Here is a 13,479-nt window from a genome sequence, read left to right as displayed (position 1 = left end):
TCAAAGTGATCTTCTTGCACCTCCTGTTTTTCCAGTGTTTTTACATTCGCTATTTTAAATAACCAGTGTGCCAGAATAGCATATTTTAACCCCTTCAACTCTGTTCAGACTTTGTAAATAGTTCCTCCATAAAATGTCTATTCAATAATATTTAGATGTAGTTAAGTGTATTTTGTTTTGCTTAGGATTTTATGTTTTAGAAGTCTTAATTAAAACTCATTTCCTAGCCTAAGTTCAAAGATTTATTTTCCAAAAATATCTGCTACAAGCTTTATTTTATTTTTTATTTTATGTAGATGTCTTAATCCTTTAGCATTTTCCACTATATATATAGAAGTAGGTACCTCTATCAGTTTCCTAATGTTGCCATAACAAATTACCACAAACCTAGTGACTTAAGACAATCCAAATTTATTCTCTGATAGATTTGAAAGAGAGAAATCTGCTACTAGGCCAAAAGCAAGGTGTTATCGGGGCCATACTCCCTGTGGAGGCTCTAGAGGAGCCTCCATTTCCTTGCCTTTTCTAGCTTCTAGGGAGGCAGTCCTTACATTCCATGGTTCATGTCTCCTTTCTCCATCTTCAAAGCGAAAAGCATCGCATCTTCCAATCTCTCTGCTTCCATGTTCTCATCATTTTTTTCTCTTACGAGAACCGTGTGATTATATCATACCCATCCAGGATAATCTTCCCATCTCAAGATACTAACTTAATCACTTATGCAAAGTCCCCTTCTGCAATGTAAGATAAAAATTACAAGGTCTATGGAGTGGGATGTGATTTGGTGATTATTCAGCCCACCATAGTATCTAGCCTTATTTTTCTCCATATGTGAACCAATTTTCTTAATGTCATCAGTAAATCATTTTCCCCATTGGTTTGTAGTGCTCATTTCATAAAATCATTGTCTGATAATGCATGACCTTATTTTTTAGCATTCTAGCCCAGTGGTTCTCCACCAGGGTCAATTTTGTCCCCCAGAGGAAATTTGGAAATAACTGGAGAACTTTTGGCTTGTCAAAATTGGGAGATGGGGGGCTGAGATACTATCAAAGATCTGGTAGGTAGAGACCCAACATTCTTACAATGCATATAACAGCCCCCAACCCCCACAGCAACAAATTATATGGCTCAAGATATGGATAGTCCTGAGGTTGAGGAACCCTGCTTTAGTCTGTTCCAATGGTCTGTGTGCTATGGCTGCCTCAGTGCCAAATTATTTTTGTTATTATGTATTTCTGTAGTACATTTTCATATCATTTAGGATCTAGGCTCCTATCTTTAATTTAAAAATAGGTAATATTATATAAATTCTATAAGTTGTTGAATCCTTAAAAATAACCTTCTGGAATTTCATTTGAAATTTTACATTAATTTCTTTAGATTAATATTGGAAGAGTATAGATTTTCATAATGTTAATGATGAGAGGCAACTGCAGATGGCCCTGGAGACATCTTTCCTTCCCTCTATAAGTAGATTATCAGAAAACTGGCTCAGCCTTTTGCTGATGTCAGTATTCTTGGCAGGCAAGGCTATTCCCATGACCCCTGTATGCGGATTTTGGTCATCCATATGCATAGTTCTTAAGGTTGCTTCTTGGCTGGAAGATCTCCTGATATGTTTCCTGATATTTAGAGAAACTAGGTGTTCCCTACTCTTCTGAAGGGACATAGTGTAATATATGCACATATGTAATGAGGCTTGGGTGCAGAGCTTGTTCTTGCTCTTGCAGTGCTCTCAATTTTATGTCTGACTTACCAGCAAAAGTAAGCTCCAATCTGTTGGATCATTAGCCAGTGTGCACACATACTATCTACATAACCTACCTAAGCCACGGAATAATAATTGGAGACTGCATATGTTCTGCTACTACTCTGTTGTAAGTTTTCCTCTAATAAACTGAATATTGTGTCTGCACCATATGGCTTCAGTAGTATATGTTCATGACCCCTTTACAAAGCAGCTAAGTTAACCTCTTCATAAACATGTTATATTTCTTTGCTGATTTCAAATAATCCTATACATCTTTTAAAAGAGTGTGTTTTTAACAAAGTTCTTGTTCTTTTAGTAGGTAAATTACTACTTTTTATATATTTTATTGCTATTATAAATTTTTTCTTTTTTGTTGTATTTGCTAGTTAGTTTTAGCTTATCTAGAGGAATCTTTGGCTTATATAGGTTGATAATATGTACACCCTTGCTGCATTTTTGTATTAGTAAAAAGAGTATATTAGTAGGTTTTTTGAGTTTTATAAGTAGTTGGTTATATCCTCCCTAGTGATAGTTTTGTCTTTCTACTATAGGTATGTATATAGCATTTTTTCACATGCTTTGTATCTTATTGCACTGGCCGTAGGCTTCAAGCTCCCATACTACATTGAGAGTAGTAGTGATAACAGGTATTCTTCTTTTATTTATCCCCACCCATTTAATAAGAATATATTGAAAGTTTCCAATTACATTTTCTACAGATTTACCACACAAAGGATACACTGTTTTAGCTTTTGTCATCCAAAGACAAAAACGACAACTGACCATTATATAACACACCAAATGGAATAAGAGGCCAAATGGTACAAACTTAAATAAGTATATTAAATACTATCAGAGAAACAAGGTTGCACCTTGAAAACATGAATCAGAAACAAAAATTCTTGAAACAGAAAATAAGCATATTAAATATCATGAGAGAAAAAAAGGAGAACCTTCAAAGTATGAATCAAGGACAAAATGTCTTGAAAAAACAAACAACTAGAGGCACTGCATAATAAAATATAACAAATAAGAAATAAATAATTCAAAAGGTAAATTGACTACAAGAATGGATATAGCTGAAGAATAAGCCAATACACTGAAACTTTATTGGGATTTTTCCATAAGATATCAATATGAGATAAGGAAATGAAAAAACATCACTGGAAAATAAAGAGACCTGAAGGATAAGACAATAAATGCAAACATCCTCTCTCATGGAGTCCAAATAGAACAGAAAAAAATGAAAAGTAAATAAATGAATAAATTTACAAGGAAGAAATAGCTCAAGTAAAATCTATTTTAAAATCCTGAATTTGAGAAAGATGTAAAGCCTCTGTTTAAAAGGATTTATAAAATGCCAAATTACACAGCTTTTTTTTTAAATGAAAAGGAAAAAGAAAACTAGACATGTTGTGGTGCAATTTAAAGACATTTAAATTAGTCAGAGCTCTATCAAATATGAAAAACCACTATGAGTATTTCAAAATAAAGAATTTATTATAGAATTAGACATTAAACAATTACAAAAGGAGCCTGGAAATTAAATCCCAAAAAAGGAATTAAGGCATCAGAGAAGAGTCACTAACAATCTCTATATGAATGAATGACTCAGAGTTGGAAGAAAAATCTGGACTTTAGATAAGTCCAGTTTCTGGAGAGTGACTGCTACAAAGTGGACTGGCCTGTAAGTCCTTGAAGGGTTGTTGACTCCTTGTGCTGACCTGTGAATTCACAGCAAAGTATCTGTGGTGGGCCTGATGTCACGCATTGTCATCTGGGCAGCATTTGGAAAGAACAGTTGGTTATAAAACAAAACTCAAGATGTGATTATTATTTGTAAATCCAAGTCTATTTCCAATAATAATTTTACAAAAAGGTATATATCTCCCATTTAAAATGAAGAAATGATTAAGAAATGTGTGCAGATAGCGCAATGACACTTGAATCATTCAGATTTCTCCAATGACAACCTAATGGATGATAAGAATTTGAATTATGAATGTGTTTGAAAATGTAGAAATATTTTCTGATTAATAATAATTTTTTCTTTCTTTTTTCTTTAAATACTGTATCTTAGATTGAGACCTCTGGAAACAGATACTGAGACAGAGTTGCGTGCAGAAGATTTATTGTGGAGCACTTCTGGGGGATACAACTATAAGGAACTTGATGAAAGCAAAACAGACACACGGAGAGGCTGACTCGTGATATGGCTGCATCCAGGACATCAGCTGATCTTATATGGAGATAGAATAAACCTTCAGAGTTGTCTCAAATTGAGGCTAGATGGCTGAGGCTTTGAATCTCTGCTTCAGCCAGTTACTAGCTGAGAATCACCTCTGGTGGGAGATACAACATCGGGTCAGGCTGTTCTTGGCGGCCCAGTGAAATTCCCATAAAAGGTACTTCTGTGAGCCATCAGCAGTTGACAATCCTAGCAGCTGGGGGATGAGGATACTTCTTGGAAAAGCGTCCCCTACAGCCCATCCTTTGTGCCATTTATGTTCACTTGTTTTTCTTAATAATTTGCCCCCATTTGAGATAGCTTCTTCAAGATCTGTTGCTGCAGTTGATCTTGAAGCCATAACTGATACTCAGTCATCCCCCTTCTCTATCATTCATTCTAGATTCTCCTTTCTACAGCTAGCACCAAACCTGGTCTGGGTCAATTTTTTGGTGAGATGACCTAAACCCTTGTCTTGGAAGAGTCTGAACCCCTGGTTACCATGCCCATCTCAGGTGATGCTACTTTGAATTATAAATGCTACAAGAATTGTAACACTTGTAGTTTGTGGAGTGTGGACATCTCCTTGCATCCTGTGGTAGTACAATGCTTAAAACTTTCACAGGTGGTGAGCTTGAATGGCTTGCTGATAGAAGGGGCCCCACTGGCTGACACAGTATTTAAAATACTAGAAAGGAAACAGGGAAATTGTAAAAGTAAGGGCTGAGAATTGGGTGGCTGCTGCTGAACTGACTTGATTCATTGAAGAGACATAGTTGACAGGCTTTCTATGATTAATCAGCAATTAAAAGAAAAATGAGAAAGCTTTTAAAATAAAATGATGGCATTGTCCCCACTCCAAGTTCAACAACCGATTCCAGGCATGAAAGCATACTCAAGCCCACCGTTTGAGATGACATCATTTCGGCCGGGTGCAGTGGCTCACGCTTGTAATCCCAGCACGTTGGGAGGCTGAGGGAGGCAGATCATCTGAGGTCAGGAGTTTGAGACCAACCTGGCCAACATGGTGAAACCCCATCTCTAGTAAAAAAAAAAAAAAAAAAAATTAGCTGGGTGTGGTGGCAGGCACCTTCAATCCCAGCTACTCGGGAGGCTGAGGCAGGAGAATTGCTTGAACCCAGGAGGCAGAAGTTACACTGAGCCGAGATTGTGCCACTGCACTCCAGCTTGAGTGAAAAGAGCAAGACTCCATCTCAAAAAGAAAGGAGAAGAGAGATGGCATCGTTTCTCTGGAACTTAGTTCCTTTATAATTTAATATGTTCACAACTCTTCAGTAAACTTAGAGGAAAACATTTTTTTCATTTTTTGTTGTAATAGCAGTATAGTGGTTTTAAAATTATGTCCATGAATTCTTTCAAACTCTCTCCTTCAAGAGGTAAAATTTAATTTTCACCTACTTGAGTATGGGCTGGATTAGGAACATACTTCTGATGAATGAAATAGGGCAAAAGTGGTAGCATGTCCCTACTGAGATTCAGTTATACAAAGACAGCATTTTCCATCTTGAGGAGGACGCTTGCTGGCTGTCTCCCCTGCTCAGATCACTTGCTTTGTGGGACTCAGCTTTTATGTTGTAAGAACACTGAAGCAGCCCATGGAGAGGTCCACATGGTGAGGATTCCAATAAATAACCGTGTAATTGAGCCTTCTTGGAAGTGGATCCTCTACCATTGGAGCCATAAGTGACTGCAGACCCAGGGAATAGCCGGTTTTGCAAACTCGTGTGGTACTCACAGCCAGAACTGCTGAGCTAAACAACCCCTGGATTTCTGACCCTCAGAAAATGTGTGAGATAATAAGTGCTTTAAGCTGCTAATGTCAGAAGTAATTTGTTTTAAAGCAAGAGGTAACTAATACAACAGGACTGAAAATCTTTCAAGGCTTCTACATTCTAAGTGCAACTCATTCAGTAGGGAACTTTACCCACCCATTTGAATGGTTCCCAAATTCATATCACTAGATGAGTTATCTCAAATAAGCTTTCACAATTTGTGTTGCTTTCCATTTGCCCAATCCTCCCAGTACCACTTTCTACTTCTTTATAATCCTATTTTTGCCCAGGCTAGGAGAAGGAGCATAAATTTCATTACTGAGATTCTCTGCCATATAATTGGGTTCAGTCAATGGAAGACACCAGCAGAAAATCAGAGGGTAGAAAGAGGATGAGATTGGAGTATTCATCTCCTCTCTTGCCTGATTGTCTGAGATTCTGGCAGGGGCTGCATCTCACGATGGCCATGTCTTCTCTCTGGCTTCCCCTCTTGAGTGACACCAGTTCTCATCCAGTTCATGAAGCACTGTTCATTCCCTTGCCCATTAAGGCCCAGGGATAAAAACAGCCTTGTACTGTTACTCATCTCTGGCTCCTTTGTCATTTATTGCTGATTCCCTGAGCCCTGCCAACATCTCTGGAAATAGCTCATTTATTAAATCATTTTCAATGACATCTTCTTGTGTGCATCATCTACTTTCTGTTGTGACTCTGATAAGTAGAGTCCTTTGAAATTCTTCACCTGAAAATCCCAAAGGTCATCAGGTCAATTTATCTAAAACTGGACTCAGTCTCAACCCCTAAACCTATTTAATTTCTACTGTCTATTTTAATTACTTATATAACCATATTGGACTGCCAGTATTTGATGATGCCTATTCTACAAGATAACGTTAAAATATTATATGGTTCAAACTTAAAGCCTGAAAGTTAACTGTTTTAGTCTGAGTTGCCCCCTGAAGCAGTAAAAGAGAAAGTTTATTTGGGAGGTGATCCCAGGAAATACCAATAGAGAAATGAGAGAGTGAAATAAGGTAAAGAAAGCAGGGAGTAGAATGTGACTTATTAAGCAGATTACCACTGTGGGCAACAACAGCTTTATCCCACAAGAGTTTTAGCCCCCTGAGGAAGTCTGAGAGATGGTATAGAACAAGACTCAGAGCTATTCCAACTAATGGGCAAGGAAACTAGGTATTTATCTACCTGATCTCCCTCCATCGTTTTTGAGGGGTCCAGTGTCCAGACACATTATCTCTGGAAATTCTGATTTGGCCTTTGTACCAGCAAAGTGTTCTCCACCAGCCAGGAAAAAACAAACAAACAAAGAGCTGTCACACAAGGTTGCAGGGATTCCAACAAGTAGCCTTGGACCCTGAGGAGGTGCGTGCTAAAGAGATACAGATAGGCACCAACTGCTATACTGCCTCTGACTCCTCCCTCTCACTCATTCTCCACATCTAGTCAATCACCAAGGTCTGGAAATTTTTTTCCAAAAACATTCCTGAATCTATTCCTTCTTATCTGATTATATTTTTTATATTGTGTGTTCACAAATTAACACACATTTAGTAACAATTTTTTAAATGTCACACATTTGTTATCTCACAATTTCAGTGGGTCGGGAGCCCGGGCACAGCTTCACTGGGTTCTCTTCTCAGGGTCTCACAAGGCTGCAATCAAGGGTTGGCCAAGCTGTGTTCCTTTCCTGAGCCCAGGGTCCACTTCCAAGTTTACATGGTTGTTGGCAAAATTTAGTTTCTTGCAGTTTTGTGCCTAAGGTTCCTGTTTTCTTGCTGTCTGTCAGCCAGAAGACTTTCCCATCTGCTACAGGACATTTGCAGGTTTGTTTTTTTTTTTTTTTTTTTTGCCTCAAGGGCTTCTCTCAGGACCTCGTACAATATGTCAGATTATTAGTTCAAAGCTAGTAAGTGGGAGTTTCTCACCCCAGTCTACTAATATGAGCCTTATGTAAATACATAATCAAAGGAATGATAGTTCATCACCTTTACCATGTTGTATTTATTTATTCTGTTTAGATTGTCTGTCCATGCTCAAGGGCAGAAAAAATTACATGGGTGTGACTCATTGTGGGTCCCCTTAGGGTGTGTCTGCCGTACTCACTAATAGTGTCTTATTTTAGGTAGCCTCATCTTTCAACTAAAATGCTAAAACAGCCGTCTAACTGGATTTCCTTCGTCAAATATTGTAATTTTCAAATCCATTGACCAAAAGCTGCCAGAGAAGTCTAACATAAATGGAAATCTAATTTTGCAACTATAATCCCAAAGTATTTTGAAGATTCCCCTTCAGTGTAATGAGCCTCAAAGTCTTCATCAGATAAACCAGGCCCTTCATAATCTAGACCCTTCCTGCATCTCAAACTTTATCTCTCCTCATGTAGACTTTACTTACGAACAACAAAATGCAGGCAGTTTCTTGCACACACCATGCTGTTTTTCATTTTCTTGTCTTCACTTATCAGCTGCCGCCTCTACCTGGAATGCCTTTCTACCCTATTTGCTACTTAACTTGTGTGGCTCAGCAAAAGCACCAAGAAATTGACTAAGGCCCCCAAACTAATTTAATAACCTTCATTTGTGGTATTATTATATCCTATATATATATCTTTATTATTGTATTTAACACTTTGTAGAAATTTTAATATTTCTATCCAATCTATTAGAAAATGAGTTGCCTGAAGGTATGAAGACTGTTTATCTTTGCATACCATTGCACCTGGCATATATAGGTCCTCAATGTGTTGTTGTTAAATTAATAAATGGATAAGTAATTAATTGTCATGATAGATTAAGTCACAAACTGACTATCTGAGGCAACTGTAATGGCAAAATATGGTTGAATGATAATTAAGGTCACTAGGCATGGAAAAATATTATAAACATTAGTTGCAATTTTCATTTAGATTGGTGTTGACTGAGCTTCAGTTGATTGTTTCAGAATCCTTTATTAGTGTTTATGAGGCATCTCCCGTGGGAAAAGGGATCTTCAGTGAAATAAGCAAATCCAATATATGCCATCTAATAAAGAAAAGATGAGGAAGGGATTAAGATCCAAGTCTGAAATGCCAGATGGATATCTGTATCTGATTTACTGATTCTCTTAGACCAGAACTAATTTTTGTCATCATGGCATTTTGCTAGGACTGGAGACACATGAGGCCTGTAGATGTCCTATGACAAAGGCACTAAGGCTTCCCAAGTTCATGAACTACATCTCTTCAACCTTGACACCAGTCTTAATAGAACAAGGCCACAGTATATTTTTTGGTCTCTAATCCCTTGTTATTAATTGTTCAAATGCTTTAGCATAAAAAACAGGAGGGAGGCCATTCCTTTATCCCCTGCTGGTTATATCCCTCCTAAAGTTATAATCCCTGTGACAATACCCAATTGCAGAGGGCATTGCTTTGATGAAGCTCTTTAACCACAATCCTTTTACATACTGTTTGTAATCTGCACAGCCATACAATTATTCAGCCTCCCTTTCTTTGAGGGCATATTTTCACACTTCAGGAGCTCTTCAAACTTATAATTCAGCTTCGCTGGTGTAAAGATTAAAAAAAAAAAGAGCCTTCTCAACGGCTGTTTAAAATCATGCCACTGTTGACCCTAATCTCCTTCTAAAGCCCTAAAATATAAATTAGGCCTGTATTCATTGTGTCCCAAAGAGATTTCTTTTCTGGGACTAGCTCTCACTGCCGTGGGGCCTCCCCAGCAGTTCACAATGGCCATCTGGTTTTTGTGCCTTCCCAGATGGGCTCAGTCAGCACAGATTCCAGGGTCTAGGAAAAAGGAGAGGAAAGAGACATTTGGTAACAGACTACATTTTACATATACAATACAGGAAGAAATCTGCATCTCTTTTTCTCTCAGCTGCACCATCACCTGCGTAAGTTATTCGTGCTCCTACTGAGCTGACACTTTGGTTAACAAACTTCACTGTTTATGATTTCCCGATGAAAAAATACTTGAGAGGTAAAAAATTATTAAGTGTGACTGATTCCTCATGTTTAAAAAATTCTATCTAAAAAAAGTACATGGGTGCTTTAATTATTGGGAAATAGTAAGTTTGAATGACTTGTTGTGTCCTGAAATAGAAAAGTGAAAGAATGAAGAAGATTTATTGTGCATTCTATTAAGTAGTATTAGAAAACACTTATACAGGGTTTAAAATATGCCAGGCAATATCTTGAGTGATTTTCATCAGGATGAAAAACAGGTAAAGTGACACTTCTAAGATAATGGCTATTTAAAAATCTCAGCAACTCTACATTTTATTGAAATTTTGAGAAAATTGTAACTTGATATGCTATTGTAAATAATAATACTGAGAGTGTGCTCTGTACACTTTCCCCAGTTTTCCCTAATGGGAACATTTTGAAACTATAGTATAATAGCACAACCATGTTATTGATGTTGATACAATCTGCTAATCTTAGATTTCTCCAAATACATTTTACTTATTTGTGTGTGGTGTTTAATCTGTGCATTATGTTACATGTGTAGATTCATATATCTGCCACCATAATCAAGAAACTGCACAGTTTCATTGCTAGATAATCAAGAAACTGAACAGTTTCATTACCAGGTAATCAAGAAACTGAACAGTTTCATCACTACAGGATCCCTCCTGTTGCTCTGTTAGAACCACACACACTTACAACCCACTATCCCTCATTTCTGGCAACCATTAATGGGTCCTCCATTTGTAAACTTTGTCATGTCAAGAATGTTATATAAATGGAATTATTAAGTATATAATCTTTTAGGATTGGCTTTTCTCACTCAGCATAATTCTCTGAAGATTCATCCAAGCTGTTGCATATATCAATAATTTGTTGTTTTTATTGCTGGTTATCTCATTCCATTTCTTCTAAGTTGTCTAAATTAGTGTAAAGTTATCCATAGCATTTCCTTGTTAATCTTTTAACAGCTGCAAGATTTGTAATTATATCCTATACTTTATTCCCAATATTTATTATTTATGCCTTCTTGCTTCGTATTTCTGTGAGTCTTGCTAGAGATTTTAATGTTATTGTTTTAAAGATTCTGCTTTCTGTTTCATTGGTTTTCCCCACTGTTAACAATTTCAAATTTCTTTGGTTTTTGCTCTCATCTTTAAGATTTCCTTTCCTCTGCTTTCTTTGTGCTAATTTTGCTCTTCTTTTTCTAGTTTCTAGAGGTAGGAATTTAGGTAATTGATTTGAGAGGTTTTCTCTTTTCTGATGTAGGAATTTAGGGCTATAAGTTTTCCTCTTAGCACTGCCTTGGCTGCATATTATGTATTCTGATAAATTGTGTTTTTGTTTTTATTAATTTTTATGTATATATCTTTAAATTTTTCTTTTATCCAGGAAGTATTTAGAAATGTGTAGTTTAATTTTTATGTGTTTAGATATTTTAGAGGTTTCTTTCTGTTATAGATTTTTGGTCACAGAACACAAACTCTACATTACTTCAATTCTTTTAAATTCGTTGAAGTTTGTTGTATGACCCAGGTTATTTTGGCAAATGTTCCATGGGTGCTTGAAATAAATACGTATATATTCTGCAGTTTTCAGGTGGACATTTTTATCTATGTCAATTACATCTTATTTTCTGAAAGGTGTTCAGATTTGCTTTATCTTTACTAAATTTTCTGTTTAATATTCCTACCAGTAGCTGAGAGGGAGACCTTGAAGTCCTGAACTATAATTGTACAAGTTTTATTTTTATTAGTATTATTATAGTATAGTGACAGAGTAATTTTTTTTTTTTAGATGGAGTTTCGCTGTTGTTGCCCTGTATGGAGTACAATGGCTCCATCTCGCCTCCCCACAACCTCCTCCTCCCGGGTTCAAGCAATTCTCCTACCTCAGCCTCCCGAGTAGCTGGGATTACAGGTATGTGCTACCACGCCCGGCTAATTTTGTATTTTTAGTAGAGACAGGGTTTCTCCATGTCAGTCAGGCTGGTCTCGAACCCCTAACCTCAGGTGATCCACCTGCCTCAGCCTCCCAGAGTGCTAGGATTACCAGTGTGAGCCAGTGCACCCAGCCCAGAGTGATATCTTATCTCTAAAAATAAAAAATAAAAAAATTTCCATATTTTTGTCAATATTCTCTTTGTTCTCCTTTTCTAATTTTCTCCCCACTCCAAAAAACTCAATCAACAAATATACTCTGTGATCTTAAAAGCTGTTGCAATCAAATCTTTTCCATTAATTTTTTAATAAAATATAATTTTCATTCTTGTGTATGTATAAAAAGTAATGAAAACTTAAAATTCTGACCTGTATAAGATTGCTGAGATTATTCAACTACATATACCTATGGAAATTTATTATTTTAGAAAACTTAACATGCCAAATTAAAATATTGCAAAAAAATGCTTACTAATTATGCCTCTAAATGTGTTATTTAAATAGCAGCTAATAGTCCTAAAATGTTGGAGGACATACTTCATTCATTACTAAATGTAACAAACAACATCAAAATCTACTATCTTCAAGAAATAATCAGAATTAATCCAGAAATGTAAGAAAAGTATTAATTGCTATCCTTTAAATGAATGAGAAAAGATTTCTGAAATTCTTCAGTTTAATGCTTTGGGACACTAGCACATTGAGTGACTTTATGCAGGATTGCACCCTAAGCAAAACAGGACATATGCCTTTTTGAGGCAGTTATACTCAAACATCAATTTCAAGTTTAAAATATAATTTATTGTATTAGTCTATTCTTGTGCTGCTATAGGGACATACCTGAGACTGGGTAATTTATATAGGAAAGAGGCTTAATTAACTCACAGTTCAGCATGGCTAGGCAGGCCTCAGGAAACTTATAGTCATGGCAGAAGGGGAAGCCAACACATCCTTCTTCACATGGTGGCAAGGAGAAGAGGAAGGAGAGCTGAGCAAAGGGGGAAGTTCCTTATAAAATCATCGGATCTTGTGAGAATTTACTATCATGAGAACAAGATGGAGGAAACCAGCCCCATGATTCAATTATCTCCACTCAGTCCCTCTCATGACATGTAGGAATTATGGGAACTACAATTCAAGATGAGATTTGGGTGGGGACACAGCCAAACCATATCATTTATCAAGACTTTTCTTTCAGGGATCACTTTTATGCTTTCTACTAGAAGTTTCTCTGAACGTGTAGAGCACCATCAACTATGGGAAAGGGGCACAGCATTGTCTCCTAAGCATGAAGCCAGCTCTCTGTGTTGTGTTGCTGCAACTGACACTTGGTATTGATGATCATCCTTTCCCTCCCTCAGAAGAATAGGAGGGGAGGATGAAGTCTGAGAGGTAATTATTTAAATTAACTAATTAATTTAATCTAATGCAGTTTATCAGGCCACAAACAATATGTACAGATTAAAATGCACGTTTGTTTCTATCATCTATAGAAGATACATCTTCCACAGTTTTTTACAGAAGGCTGTCATTTCTGTAAGGATTCACAATCAATATTCCTTGGTTTATACAGTGTATACATCCAGTAATCAGATACATTACTTGACATGTTTTTAAATGTTAACTTTCTTTGACATTTTAATATTTTAATCAGGAATTGCATTTCCCTAGGTAAGATAGCTTTCATTATGAAATTGTGCTTTTTCAGCTCATTTGAAGGTGGCATTGTGTCTGAACTTTAGGAACAATGACTAAAGATAAAGATGTTAAAAAATACATCAAGA

General features: G+C 36.6%; 1 non-coding gene across 1 annotated transcript; it reads left to right on the top strand.

The window, feature by feature from the left end:
* Positions 1-12,877: 12,877 nt before the first annotated feature.
* LOC129471787 (small nucleolar RNA U3) lies at positions 12,878-13,089 on the top strand. Its single transcript, XR_008653738.1, has one exon. It is a non-coding gene; the product is annotated as a small nucleolar RNA U3 (small nucleolar RNA).
* Positions 13,090-13,479: the final 390 nt, after the last annotated feature.

This window comes from Symphalangus syndactylus, chromosome 21 (assembly GCF_028878055.3).
Source record: "Symphalangus syndactylus isolate Jambi chromosome 21, NHGRI_mSymSyn1-v2.1_pri, whole genome shotgun sequence".
Taxonomy (NCBI): domain Eukaryota; kingdom Metazoa; phylum Chordata; class Mammalia; order Primates; family Hylobatidae; genus Symphalangus; species Symphalangus syndactylus.
The sequence above is the reverse complement of the archived record's forward strand: the minus strand, read 5'-3'. Positions and strand labels throughout refer to the sequence as shown.